We start from the raw sequence: 13,681 nt of genomic DNA on the forward strand, positions 1-13,681 counted from the left end.
AGCCGAATCCACAGCCATTAATAACTAGCCAAATATGGCCGGCCAGACTCGCTGGAACCGACGATTCATCCATAACAAACGATCCAAAAAAATGCACCATTATTTATCTATCCCGACTTGTCGTGTGTTCGGCACGATATTAAAATACAAACGCGCACAATGACACTTCATTGTTGAAAGACGAAAAAAGGTATAAGGAAATTTATATCCACCGCCCCCGAGCCACACAATGCGGAGAAAAAAATCGATGTAATGCAACAATGACGCATTCCCAGAAGCAACCAGGATCCCAAATAAGCTAGCGTGAAATTCGCGGCTTTCACCGACCTAATTCTCATTAAAGACACAGAAGTAGCTGGCAGCCACTGACGCCATTGTCAAACAGCCCTTTGTTGCTCAAGATGAGTTTAGAAATTGAAATTTAATGGAAATATCAAATGAAACTCACACAAGAGAACTCTTGGACGATGCTCCGATAATAGCAATTGTGACTTGAGACGGAATGAGTCGTTTTATAATCATTGATGCTCGCATCATGATGTTAAATTAAACTTTGTGAAGGCATAATGTAGAGTGTCATTCCCGACGGCTGTAATTGTGCGTCTAAGATTCAATAGATTGTTATTAAACATGAAGGAACGCGTCTAAAGATAACTCGCGAGCAGGCTATGGGAAAATACTGTTATTACGTTTGTGTATTTGAATACAAATTGTATTATGTAATTTAGATTTTCGAAAGTTATTTAAAATTTTCCGTGTCGGTGCATTATCCATTACGACTTTAAAGCAAACGGACCATGTAAAGCGGCATAATGATATCCCCGTGAGATACTCCTATGTATTCAAAATAAAGTATGATAAGATCATCAACATAGGCGATTTAATAATGACATCCAGTTGCCATCCTTTGAACGATAACGATCTAGAGAGGATAAACTTTGGGTTTGGCCTCAAAACTGTTTCCGTTTATGAATGAGCATACAAATGGCCGCACAATGCGGGGATTACACGAGTAAAGATTTGCTTAAGGACTGGTCAAACTTGAATGAAAATAATGGCGGCGAAGAAGAAGGCGATTTCTGGAAGAAACAAACTAATACTCCTGTTGTAAATATTTGTGAATGAACATAAAACGACGGTAGAGATGATTCTACATACAGCTTCATTCAATAAACAAGGCCTATTTGTAAAGGAAGTGCAGTAGAAAACCGAATAAAAGAGACAAGATATCTGAAAAGATGCAGCAAGGAAAGCAAATACTAAATCGGTTTTGAGTTTGTCTATATAAAAGCTAACATACAGATGTTGTCCGTTCACAGGTAAAAAGCGACCCTAGTTATTTATTGTATCAGAAAAAAGGGATAATTAATAATAATCAAAATCAACGGTCCACGTTGGTCAGTCCCGTAACTCCTTCAAAGGAACGAAACAATAGTTATGGGGTAATCTATCGTATTTATCACTGTCCAGTCACCCCCTTCTTTAAGGCGACAGACCGTGACGGATCCTAAGCAAACGGCTTGCGGCTAGGATCAGGAAACAAGTTTCAATTATCCTAAAATGCATCGTTGCATCTCTTTTCTATATACGACATGTGACAGAGAGGGAAGGGATCGAGCGGTCTAAGAAGGAACAGGTTTCTAACAAGACACGTAGGTGCTTATTGTATTTTTAGTGGGCAATTGTTGGAGCCCTGTGGAAGAACCAGAATGACGGCTTTCGAACGGACTGTGAGGAAGAATAGTTCAATGGTAACCTTGACGTTTATCCTTATAATAAGATTCATTATTTGTGAATGTAAACAACAGTGATGAATCTGTTTTGTTAGTAGTAAGTTTTGATTCAGACGTTCTATTGTCAATTCATCGGTCAAATTATATCAAAATGTACTCCGTTAAGCTAAGTGGAAACGTTGTCTTTTAAATGACAAAAAATACCTTCCATAAAACGTATAAGCAACAAACTCAAAACTTTATAACAGTATACAATGTAGGTCATTCACCAAAGCCCGTATTCACTCGCAAAAATGACCTCTCATCCTTTTCAACTCCTTTACAACATCATTTGAAGGCACTAACTGGACACCAAAGTTGCTCACACACCGTAAAATGCTGTCAAGTGCTCTCCAGGCCACAGAGGGTCTGTTCCAAAATGCTCCATGATTTAGCTTACCCGGATCAAAGGCAGTTTGTATGGCCCACTTGCCGTTTAGCTTTGACTCCACTATTCAATGGGCCTTATTGACGTTTGAAGCGATGTGAGCCTCGTTTATTAAGGATTTTGGTAATTTTGAATTGGAACTTCATATGGGATTAATCGTGTTTGTATTTGGAGTAATTGACTGGTTTGATGGCGAGTGTTTAAGCTTGGAAATACTTGATGAATATTAATCAGCTTGTTCACTTTCAGATGTCTTAGTTCTAGGACAGTTAATGAAAAAGGAGTTGAGAAAATGGGTCAATATTAAATACACTGTTTTACTGTTCAAAATGAAGAGTTAATAATAGCAGGCATTTTTAAAATTCCAATCATACACTATTTTACTGTTCATACTAAAGAGTTAATAATAGCAGGCATTTTTTAAATTCCAATCTTCGTGCATTATTATCTGACGGTACAAAAAGGTACACGATTGTATCTCTCTAATGCTCGTCCCGAAACAGATGCTTCTGATGTTCTGATAAACCAGTATTGATATATCGCTCCATCAATTCCATGAGTAATTAAAAACATATTCTTCTACAGCATACTCAAAATACCATCGTTGGTGCCTTTCTGTCTGCGTTGCCAGACACCATGGCACCTACCTGGCTCGCTATCCCTCTTCCCTCCCGCTTACACCCACGCTGGGTATGAACAAAAGAAAGGGACAACAACAGCAATCTTTGAATGGAACGGTGAAAAAATATGGCGCGCGCATAAGGTTGTTTGTTCTAGCCGCCCGCGCTGACCCACGTCATTATGGAGTGTTATAGTCGATGAGGGTTATATTTTTAATGTTTTTTCTTCTTTTCAATGTGTGAGGAATGATATTTCTTGAATATATTGAGTATTAAACCAGCGCAGTATATGCTGGGTTCTCAGATCTGTCAAGGTGGAATTTCGTGGCAGACTGAGTGTCTCCAGTAGGGATCAGTGATGTTACAATGGAATGTAAAGTGAATTTTAAACTTTTATTTCAGTTCAGATTATTTAAGGCGTCTGTTGATGAAAACATTTGCTTCCTTTTTGAACTCATTACCCTGTCCTCCTCTGAAGAGAAGATCGGTTTATCAAAAAGCGCTCTTAAAAAATCGTCTACTAAAAGTATACCAAAAGACTTGTTTTGAAACTTTAATCCTTCACTGTTGCTATAAAAATCATGTAGCAGATCAGTTTAGGTATTCTTATATTTATGGTAAAGATGACATACTCATCAATTTCGTTTCAAGTAAAGAAATGTACTGTTTTGTCCTCCTTTGCCCATTAAGAGTAAGCGCACACCGTTGATTTTTCGTCGGCCGATAGTTTAGTCGGGCAGTTGATCAGTATGGGCATGTATGGGAATGCGCATACCTACCACACCGATTCGATTTGGTCGATTCTTCATACAATTTAAAATCGGGCACAACTATCGGCCAACTAAAAATCAACGGTGTGCGCCTACTCTTAAAGCTACCTTTTTCATAAGTGCCAGAATAATAGTCAAAATTGCATAAATATTTTTTATTCGATTTTAATTACCGTAATTATTAACTTAGTTACCGCTGCTCTATCTGAAACTTTTCCATGTACTACGCCCACACCAGCGCCCGCGCATCGCAAAGTGATCAGACCCGTTTTTATTAAGGGTTTTATTAATGCACAGCGTCAGAGGCATTTTTATTTCCCCGCGGCTCCCGACGTGGGAAAGGCGCGCGGTGACTTAACAATTTTTGTATTGTGCTCCCCATTATACATATGGTCAGGATTTTATTTATCTCCGTTTGAATTTGGTCACTTGAGGATAAAAAGTTTGGAATCTAAAGTGGTAGGTGTGATTCACCCTGTATGTTTGTAGGAAATGAAAACCTCTACAGGTTTCATTCATTTTTAACTCGTCATAGAAGTTTCTGGGTAAGATGGAGATGGGAAATAGTTAATTGGCAATTTAAGGGGGGACCATGAAATGTATTATATAATACATTTCATAATATTAGTAAATTATCCAAAATGTTGCTTTAAAGTAACAATATATTATCCGTTCTTTGACATATGAAATACGAGTAATAACTGCTGCTAAAATTTTAATCTCAAACATAAAATTTAAACCAATGTTTCGTTTAAATAAAATTGTTAAAATTACCCCAACAAAAGCTCTTTTAAATAAGAATACGTTTCTTACAAAGATTCTTCGATCTTTTTCACTTCCCATGTACATTATTGTAGATAGTAATTGCCTAATATTCGCATGCTTTTCACAGTGTCACACCCTACCGGACAGCAAGAAAGGCCGGTACATAAACCGCACCTAATTAAACTGCTTCACAGTGTGACACAATAAATAATGCTCCTTTATTTATGAGTTCCTAAATCTTACTTTATGGGAACTGCGGTCGGCCGGCTTAGCGACGATTTAGCAGGTGGTTAGACACCCTGTATGTCCGGTTTGGACAGGGGAGGGTGGGGTCATACGGTGACTATTAGAAATGACGAGGTTTTTTATGGGTTTACATGGCAATAGATTGTAAGTCAAGATCGTTGTATTTTAGAATATTATGTGACAATATATTATGTCAAACCAATCTTCGTCTTCTATGCCACTTTAGAAACTAGTGATCGTTAGCCAAGAATTGGTTAAACGTGTTAGGCGAAAAAAGACAGACAGATAAAATAATATTGGAATAATTTCGAAATTATTGTACGGTAAATGTAAGTTTTTGCAGAACTATAATATGAATGAATTGAAACATTGAACATCTACCAGAGTATACTTACTTATAAGAATAAATATAAGGAGTACCTTTACTCATAACACTGCGTGCCTACTTAAAATCTTATAAGACTGTGTACTTATATATGTGTCAACCGTTGCACCAAATAAAAAGTCGTCTATCTTAGCGTTTAGTTTTATAATTTTTAATCAAAAGTATCATCTAATTTGAAATTCAAATCTCTTACTGTGACTGTGTGAGATTTATCATATTATATCACATATCGATTTTATCATTCTTATAAGAAAATATTTTGATGTCTGGCAAGAAAACCCAAATATTTTTTTTATATTTTATTCAAGAAGTAAAAACATTTATATTTTCAGCTACTTCTATAATTAAATATTTCTAAATAGGTAGCCCATCTTTAGAAACAGCAAAAGAGAAAAGAAAGATGCGAAGAATAAGCGAAAGACAAATTCCCTTTTATTTCACTTACTGTGCACGAAACCATTATGTCAAAGAAGAAATATTATTGAACTACAATAACTGAGCTATATCTTCCGAGCCATTTATTAAATTTGACGGCCAGCTACGCCCACTTTACCCTAATGCATTTCGGGACAAATCTACCGACTATTATGGCAACCCTATCGTCTGCTCTCCTTCTCTTTTCCATATAAATGAAAAAAGAGGTGAAATAACCCTGTACTAATAATGCTGTCAACGAATTTGCACTGTTGACTTTTATTGCGAAATTATACAGAAACACATCCTTGGTTCTCTTTTGTGAGTTAATGTATTGAATTATGGTTTATCTAAGTATAATGTTTGAATGATAGATCTGTTCTGTTGTTAGGAAAAGTGACTCTATACGGCTTCTAACTAAGCTGTATAAACGACTATACAATGAAGTGTTTTTCTATTCAGTTATAATTCTTGGTAGACTATTAGAAACTGTAAGCCAAAAATATTGCACATTAAAATAAAATAAAATCATATGAACTTCAAGAACTCATTTAAATTAGAAATAAATCAGCAAATAGAACTAATTAGGAAATGGTACCGTTTAATTTGATCGCTACATTTGACATCCAATATCCGTCGCCAATAATTTTAATAAGTTGTAAATAAAACTAATACAATACAATTTTAGTAACGTCTTCGACATTAATCGATGAATCTAATTATAGTGTGATCACACATTTATTAATCCAGGCCTATTTCATCATGCCTTACTTGCAGTCTTTAGACAGGGTGACAGACAGGGTATTATAGTAATTTCTAATGCATTGCATTTATTCAAAAGTTTGCACTTGTACAGCATTTGTAATAATAATACTTCCATCCAATCCAATCCATCTTAGGCCTGATCATCACTTTCCATCTAATGAGATGTAGGCCAATAGCTTCCTCGTTTTGGGTAAAAAATAATAATTGTGACTGTCTTCACGTCAAGAGATATCAACCATAATATTGTTTTCTATGCTTTTTTCTTTAATCATACTTACAGGGACACCCTGTATACATAGAGGCAAGGGAGTGAACCAACTGCCAATATCTTACTTATGTTTCATACTTAAAAAACAAAACGAACTGGACTTTCTCTCGAAAAATTCCTAGAGAGTTATAACTAAACGATGTTCACACTATTAAAATGAGACAAATTGGACGCCGTTAATTAATATTCATTGAATAAGCATAATCCTATGAGGTATACTATAAAACAGAGAAACTATGATTAAATTATGTTATGAGATCGGTTGTTTACGACCGGTAGCTAATATGTAGAGCTGTGTTATGCTATATTCATACTTATAGTACATATATGCAGCACAGCGTCCAGAATGGCGGGAGATTGTGAAGAGGCAAGTTTACGAGTTCGAGGAGCAGCGTACGACTGAACTCGACGCGAAGCGCGATGACTTGAAGGCCCGTCCATCTACCGCCATTCACTATAACTATCTTGGCGGCATGCTCAGATGCCCTCAATGTGCGAGGGGGTTTGCCCCGAAAATAGGCTACGTAACCCATCTTCGGGCACACCAGCGCCGCCAAGACAGCTAGGAGTCGGAGTGGTCGCCATCGCCGAAATCGGTCGGATGGATCATCATCATCACTTATAGTATGAGTAGCTGTGTGGTGTGCGACATTTTATGAGAACTGACCTGCCGGAGCTGCAAAGAGAACTTCGACTATAAATGTGAATATACCGTAACGTCCGCCAAAAATATTGAATTGTTTTGACTTTTCCCTCGGTTTTGGAAAGAAGTTACTTATTGTGAGGCTACTGATTAACTTCTTAAAAGTATTCTTAAAAGGCGGAAACAGCCTATGAGATTCCGGGCCAACCACTTCTCCCAAGTAGTATACTTATTAAGTTTAACAGAAAGGGATATCGCGAATATTACTACTACTATTTTTTGCTATTTCTAAGACAAGATAGGATGACTGTCTAGCCTTCTTGCAAAAACTTCTCATACCCGTTTTTTAGACCGTCATCACTTCAATCTCCCAAAACTATCTCAAAACACTGTGAATAATAAAACGCAAAATCACTGGCAGCTATTGTCGTATCATCAAGACAAAAAACACGCAGAAAATCGTTCAATCGGCTCGAATTTGCTGCTCTTGTTTTTTTTCTTATTGATCGTACCCCAATCGTACCGATATTAAATTTAAAACCCTTTTAAATACAATCGAATGATATTTATTGCGTTTTTTGCAACGAGCGTGTAATGCTCCAGATCTACTCACAATGGCGGAAGAAAAAGAAAAAATAATGAATCCTCGGGGTGCGATGGGTAACTTGAGGTCATATCGACTCACACCCCTGTACTTCCTGTTTTGGGATACAGGGCTGTCAAAATTTTATTTTGTTTAGATAGTCTTTTGAAACTCTATATTGAAATTACTTACAATACAAAAATATATTTCATTTTGTTGATTATTATAAAGGATTCATCATCATCTGAAGATGATTCTCAGCCATAAGACGTCCACTCCAGAACATAGGCCTTAATGCTTTCCAGGATGCCCGGATGGTAGCGGCTGAACAGAACAGAACTTTCTTTGTCAGGACATTAGGTTAAATGAAATACTTAAAAATATATTTTTATATAATGGAATGGAAACAAAATAGTTATATTATTAAATATGCTCGTAGCTGTAACTGAAAGCCCTATCGCCAACCCTACCGCCCTGCGCACACGCATTTCGCAAGTACACCGGCAGGGTGACAGGTCGCGGCACGGGCTGTAAGTTCCGTGAGAATCGCGCGCAGCTGATCGTAACGTTACGTATTCGTTGGTTACTCACAATCGCAACGCGAGATGATGACAGCTATGTGATTGTCGATTGTTAATAATTCGCGATCACAATCGGTAAGGAAGGTCAATACTTTGTTCTCATAGAGTATTCGGAGACGTTTTCGCAAATCAAAAAGGTTAGAGTTTACTAGCAGACGGTTAGTTGTCGCCTTAGATCAGTATTTCCCAAAGTGGGCGATAACGCCCCCTTGTGGGCGCTGCAGGCTTAAAGGGGGGCAGTAAGAGACCCAGAAAAAAAAATCGGGACGTTGTGTAGAGGCTTGGGAGGCGTCATCTACTAGGAGGACTCTTAGACACCGACTGCGCTCGACTCTTGACTACATAAATGGGGGGCGCTAAAAAATAATTTATTCTCAAAGTGGGCAGTAGACTAAATAAGTTTGGGAACCACTTCCTTAGATTAATAAAGCTGTTATCACCCTGAATGACGATTTACTAGCAACGATTACAGATTAATAAATTGTTTAGCATCACAGAATCAATATTTTCTTATAGGAAGTATTTTTGGCAAATGCGGCTCAATTATTTTTTTTTATTACAGATATGGAAATCTTTTTTATTGGGTATTTTGAACAGGTAAACTGTCAATATTAATGTTAAGTTAATAAACATTGATAAAATCACAAAAGCTGCTTAATTCCAAATAGTAAAAGATATAAGATCATTTTCCTCACAGCTAGGATGCAAAGCAGTTGCAAACCTTTTCTGTAACACATGAAAACTGCAACTGGTTTGTTGTAGGACCAAGATGGTGAAGATAGTTAAGTATTGTAAGGATTTAAACCTTTATAGAACCTTTATAGAAAGTTCAGAATAAGAAAGTATTGTAAATGTTACAATTATTATTTTGTTTCCATACAAATGAGCTTATCATCTTAACATCTGCTAGAACTTATTATGAAACCACTCGACTTCCGAAAATGTGTCCAAAGCACTCGAAATGAGATCAAGGTGGCACCGCGTCTCCCACACGTGAATGGGATGGACGCACGTCCGGACTTAACACCATTGTGTCATTTCCAGTCAACTAAACGAGTCCTCGTTTCCGCTCGCGTTGTACTAATCAGCGCATACAATGACATTTTCGGGTAGTAAAGCCTTTGGGTTTGAGATTAATTGAAAATCAACCTTAGGACTGATGAATAGAGTTTGAATTAGATTGGTGACGGTTTTGAAAAATTAATCAGATGTGGCAAAGGAATCTCAATCATACAGCGTACTTAAATAAAGGTGGGAATAGATTAGCAAGTGGAAAGCTATTCCATGTTAATGACAAATATGAATAAATGCATCCGTTTTTTCCGAAAGCACAGCGTTTGGGAGCCTTTGTGGCATTGTGGTGTGCTGTAAGCTGGCTATACAAACCGAGTGGTTTCTTAATAAACTGCCGACTGTGTGTAACTGGCTTAAGTGTGCTTTGGTTTGCTGATTACGGACGATTTACACGATTGTACCTATTTGTGGAATAAAATGAGAATAAAGAATACATACAAGGAGGACATAAATACATACTTACCTGGTTCGTTATTTACTACCTACTCTAAGTATAAGTAGACAATAATAAACTCTTTATTTATTGCCTCTGGTTCATCATCACATCTGAAGCGAACCAAAAATCTTAGGCTGGGTTGCACCATCTTACAAACGTCAAAAATCTGTCAAATACCGGTTATCGTTAAAGTAACGGTCCAATTTAGGTGGTGCAACTCAGCCTTAATAGGTAGTTACTTACAGCCCTGTGAAACTGAAATAAAATATTTCGCACATTATTATTGTTTTGCTAAAAAAATAAAGTTCCAATCGAAATCGAATCCGTCTGCTCGTTTGCCTCCTGTCAAATAAAAAAAATCAGGAAAAGAAAATAACGACGAAATAGTTTATTTGGAAAAAGTTTTCCCATGCATTTTTTCTGACCAACCCCAAACCAGACAGAACGCAATGATAATCGGAATTCTGCATTCTCAAATTAGATGCTTATCTCCTTTAATACGACTTTAAATGCTTTTTCGATATCCGGTAAAAACCGGTAACCCAACAATGTGGGAATGACGCTCGTAATCCTTTTGTAATAGAGGCTATTTTGCCGCATTCAATTGAAAGGAACTTTTGTAAGTGATACAATATTTGTCGAGTCAAGAGGAAGGAATTACTTCCATTTCTTTAATGAAGTGCCCATGTAAAAGGCTTTCATGTTTCGATTGTCCGGAATTTGTACCTTAATGTAGAGCAAGAAGGTTTATAATTAAATGATGGGTAATAAAAGGGTTTTTAATCAGTCGCGTGTTTGTAATTGTGGCCAGAATTTAACAGCGGTCTGTATAGATTGTATGAAGTTGTATGAAGCAGATGTGATGGGTAATGTATTCAAGGTGTTCAGAATCCTATTTTCTAGGAAATAAATGTGGGAAAGGGATTGACCGTTACAGTTAGGTCTAAATGTTTGTACAATGTCACATCTGCCTTTAATCCTACATGGCGGATATTAGCTGCTACATTCTTATTACACGTTGGATGCCGTGGTGGCGTCTTTCCGTTCTATACATGGCCAGAACGCACCCATAGGAAACTGCTCGTGTATATTTTGGAGTGTCTCTTTATAAATCGGTCACTACAAACTATACACGAATTTTGCGTACTGATCGTGTATAGTTTGATTCGTGGATGGATTCCGTCTTCGCTCCAAACTATACTACACCACTTACAGTTGACTAGAGTGTGTTTAGTTGATTTGATTTAATAAAATATGGAATTATATTTAAAATTATTACATTTATTAGATATTATGCTTTTGCTTTGTCCTCGAGATTAGAAATAAGAACTACCTATGTAGATCACGTACGGTGATGCCATTTTTAAATTCATTAATTATTACATAAAATATTATTATTTTACTGAATCTACATAGTTATTATTATAATAAATCTAGATTTATAACACTAATGTAAGTGGTTTCTGAAATTAAATTGATTAGGTAGATTTCAATTTTTTTATTAGTGAGAGTGAATGAAGAAAGTTAAACGTGCATTATTAACTAAAATTATCGACCGTTTGGTGTAGTGGTTCGAAACGGATAACTGTTCCGGAGGTAGCGGGTTCGATTCCCGCACAGTACAAACATTAATTTGTGTGCATGAACATATTTGTTTGTATTGGACTGGGTGTCTTCTATGTATAATAAGTATGTATTTACAAAAAAAGTATTTATGTATGTTTATATCCGTTATCTAGTGCCCATAGTACAAGCTTTGCTTAGTTTGGGACTAGAAGCGCAGTGTAAAATGTCCAGGGATATTTATTTTTATTTATAAGCTTTTATCTCAAGAACAAAAATCATTTTGACATACATAATTCTTAATTTAAGAGTTATTCAGCCCCAAAACAAATATCTTTTCTATGGCAGAATATGAAACACCAAAAAACTCTTTATCAAAACAATGGCACGTGTCGAAATTGATTCAATGTTTAAAGTAGACACGCAGTTATGAATTAATATTAATAGAAAGAGAGGTAAATAAGTCAAAATGACGAGCATGCAACTAAGTACTCGCGTATACATTGTAAATGTGTAGGTTAGGTTTTCTTTATCCATTCTCTGTTTTAATTACTAACACTAGCTTATAAGTACATCTGTAACTACTAACCCACTATGGAAAATATTTTTTCTGAAATAAAAATTTATTATTATTATTATTGTAATCGCGAACATATTACAATACATACATGATTAGTCCGTATGCGTACTGACGATGTATATTTTGGAGTAAGATAATTGACCTCAGTCACTACAAACTATACGCGAGCAGTACGCAGCGTATGCGTACTAGTCGTGTATAGTTTGGAGGAGCTTAGTAAAAAAAGTCACATCCAAACTATACTCGATTAGTTTCACACCCTTGCGTTCTGGCTATGTATAGAATGGAAAGACGCGCCGTGGTGACCCACCATAGACTTTATGACAAAAGATTTTCTATTTTGTTCAGTTTCTTAGGGCTATATTTCACCGGGACACCATGGCGGCGCAACCAGTCGCCGGCTACCAACAAAATGTATACAGCTCTATAGAGAGTTACTCACCTGGTGTTCGTTTGGTTGCGCAAACCTATACATTTTGTTGGTAGAGCCGGCGACTGGTTGCGCCGCCATGGTGTCCCGGTGAAATATAGCCCTTAGAGTTAGTTTAGCAGTTTTGACTCTATGACAAAAGATTTTCTATTTTGTTCAGTTTCTTAGCAGTTAGCTTAGCAGTTTTTCTTCTTATGCTTTTCATACTTATTACCTCTGCCTTTTTCCCCCGACTTCGTCTAAATATAACATTTCAACAATTTGCTATTCTGAGGTAACAAACTATGTTTTAAAATAACATTGTAAAGTTCCGTCTCTTAGTTTCTGCTATTAATGTAATTTATTTTCCTAAGTTTTCTCTGTCGATACTTAACGATCGATTTTTCATTGTAACGGGCATAGACTATCCAAATTGAACCTTCAGCAATATGTTTTAACTATCACAAATTCAAAACTACAATAAAAAAACTAATTACAATGACGACCTGCCCTTTGCCAAATCCCCTACCTACCCTCATTATGTCAGCTTCAATTAAAACGAAAAATACATTACCCGTGTAATCTCGTACAGGTTTCAGAGACAAACTTATGGTGGATTTAACACGCAGAATGGCTTGGCACACAATTAACAGATGAAAGATAATTATTGCACCTAAACAAATAAATGCATGCAATTTTGACCCTTTTCGGTTGAAAAGATTGGAACTGGATTGATGTTTGTAGACGTGAGTTTTATTAAGTGGTATCAATGCAGGTTTTGCTGTGGTCTAAGTTATGAGAACGAGAGTATAATCTAAACTTATAAACTAAGGCTGAGTTGCACCACTTAACTTTTTCCGTAACTATAACGATAACCGGTGTTTTTAGTATGGAATTTGACAGATTTTTGACGTTTGTCAAAGTTAAAGTAAGATGGTGCAACCCAGCCCTCAGATCATAGAAGGGAATAGATGTGAAACGGGGGCGTGGCGCGTGTCTCCGCGATATGCCCAGAAACGAACATCGGCCGCGTAGCTAGGTTAGTCGCGATTCAGTCGTACTAAGGAAATGTTCTCCGATATTTTGGATAATGCGTCGTTACGTGCAATAAAACAAGTGAAACGAAGAACTACAGGGAACAATGGAGTCATTTACTACATGTAAGTATTGCAAATCCATTGGTATTTTGCTTATAAATAAAAAAAAATAAACATTTTTACGAACGAATTCAGTGCCGTAACAGTTACTGCGATATCGAAATCAGTGGTGATAAAAATTCTAACACACTTGTACATTGACGATTTAGTTAGCAACCACTTTATGTCATGCTCAACTACTGCGCAATGTATTTAATTTCTTCCGATATCCACTGTCGTGTGAAAATACACAGTACGGCCGCATGTGCCGGTCGTAACATAG

The sequence above is a fragment of the Ostrinia nubilalis genome, chromosome 3 (assembly GCF_963855985.1).
Source record: "Ostrinia nubilalis chromosome 3, ilOstNubi1.1, whole genome shotgun sequence".
NCBI classification, from domain to species: Eukaryota; Metazoa; Arthropoda; class Insecta; order Lepidoptera; family Crambidae; genus Ostrinia; species Ostrinia nubilalis.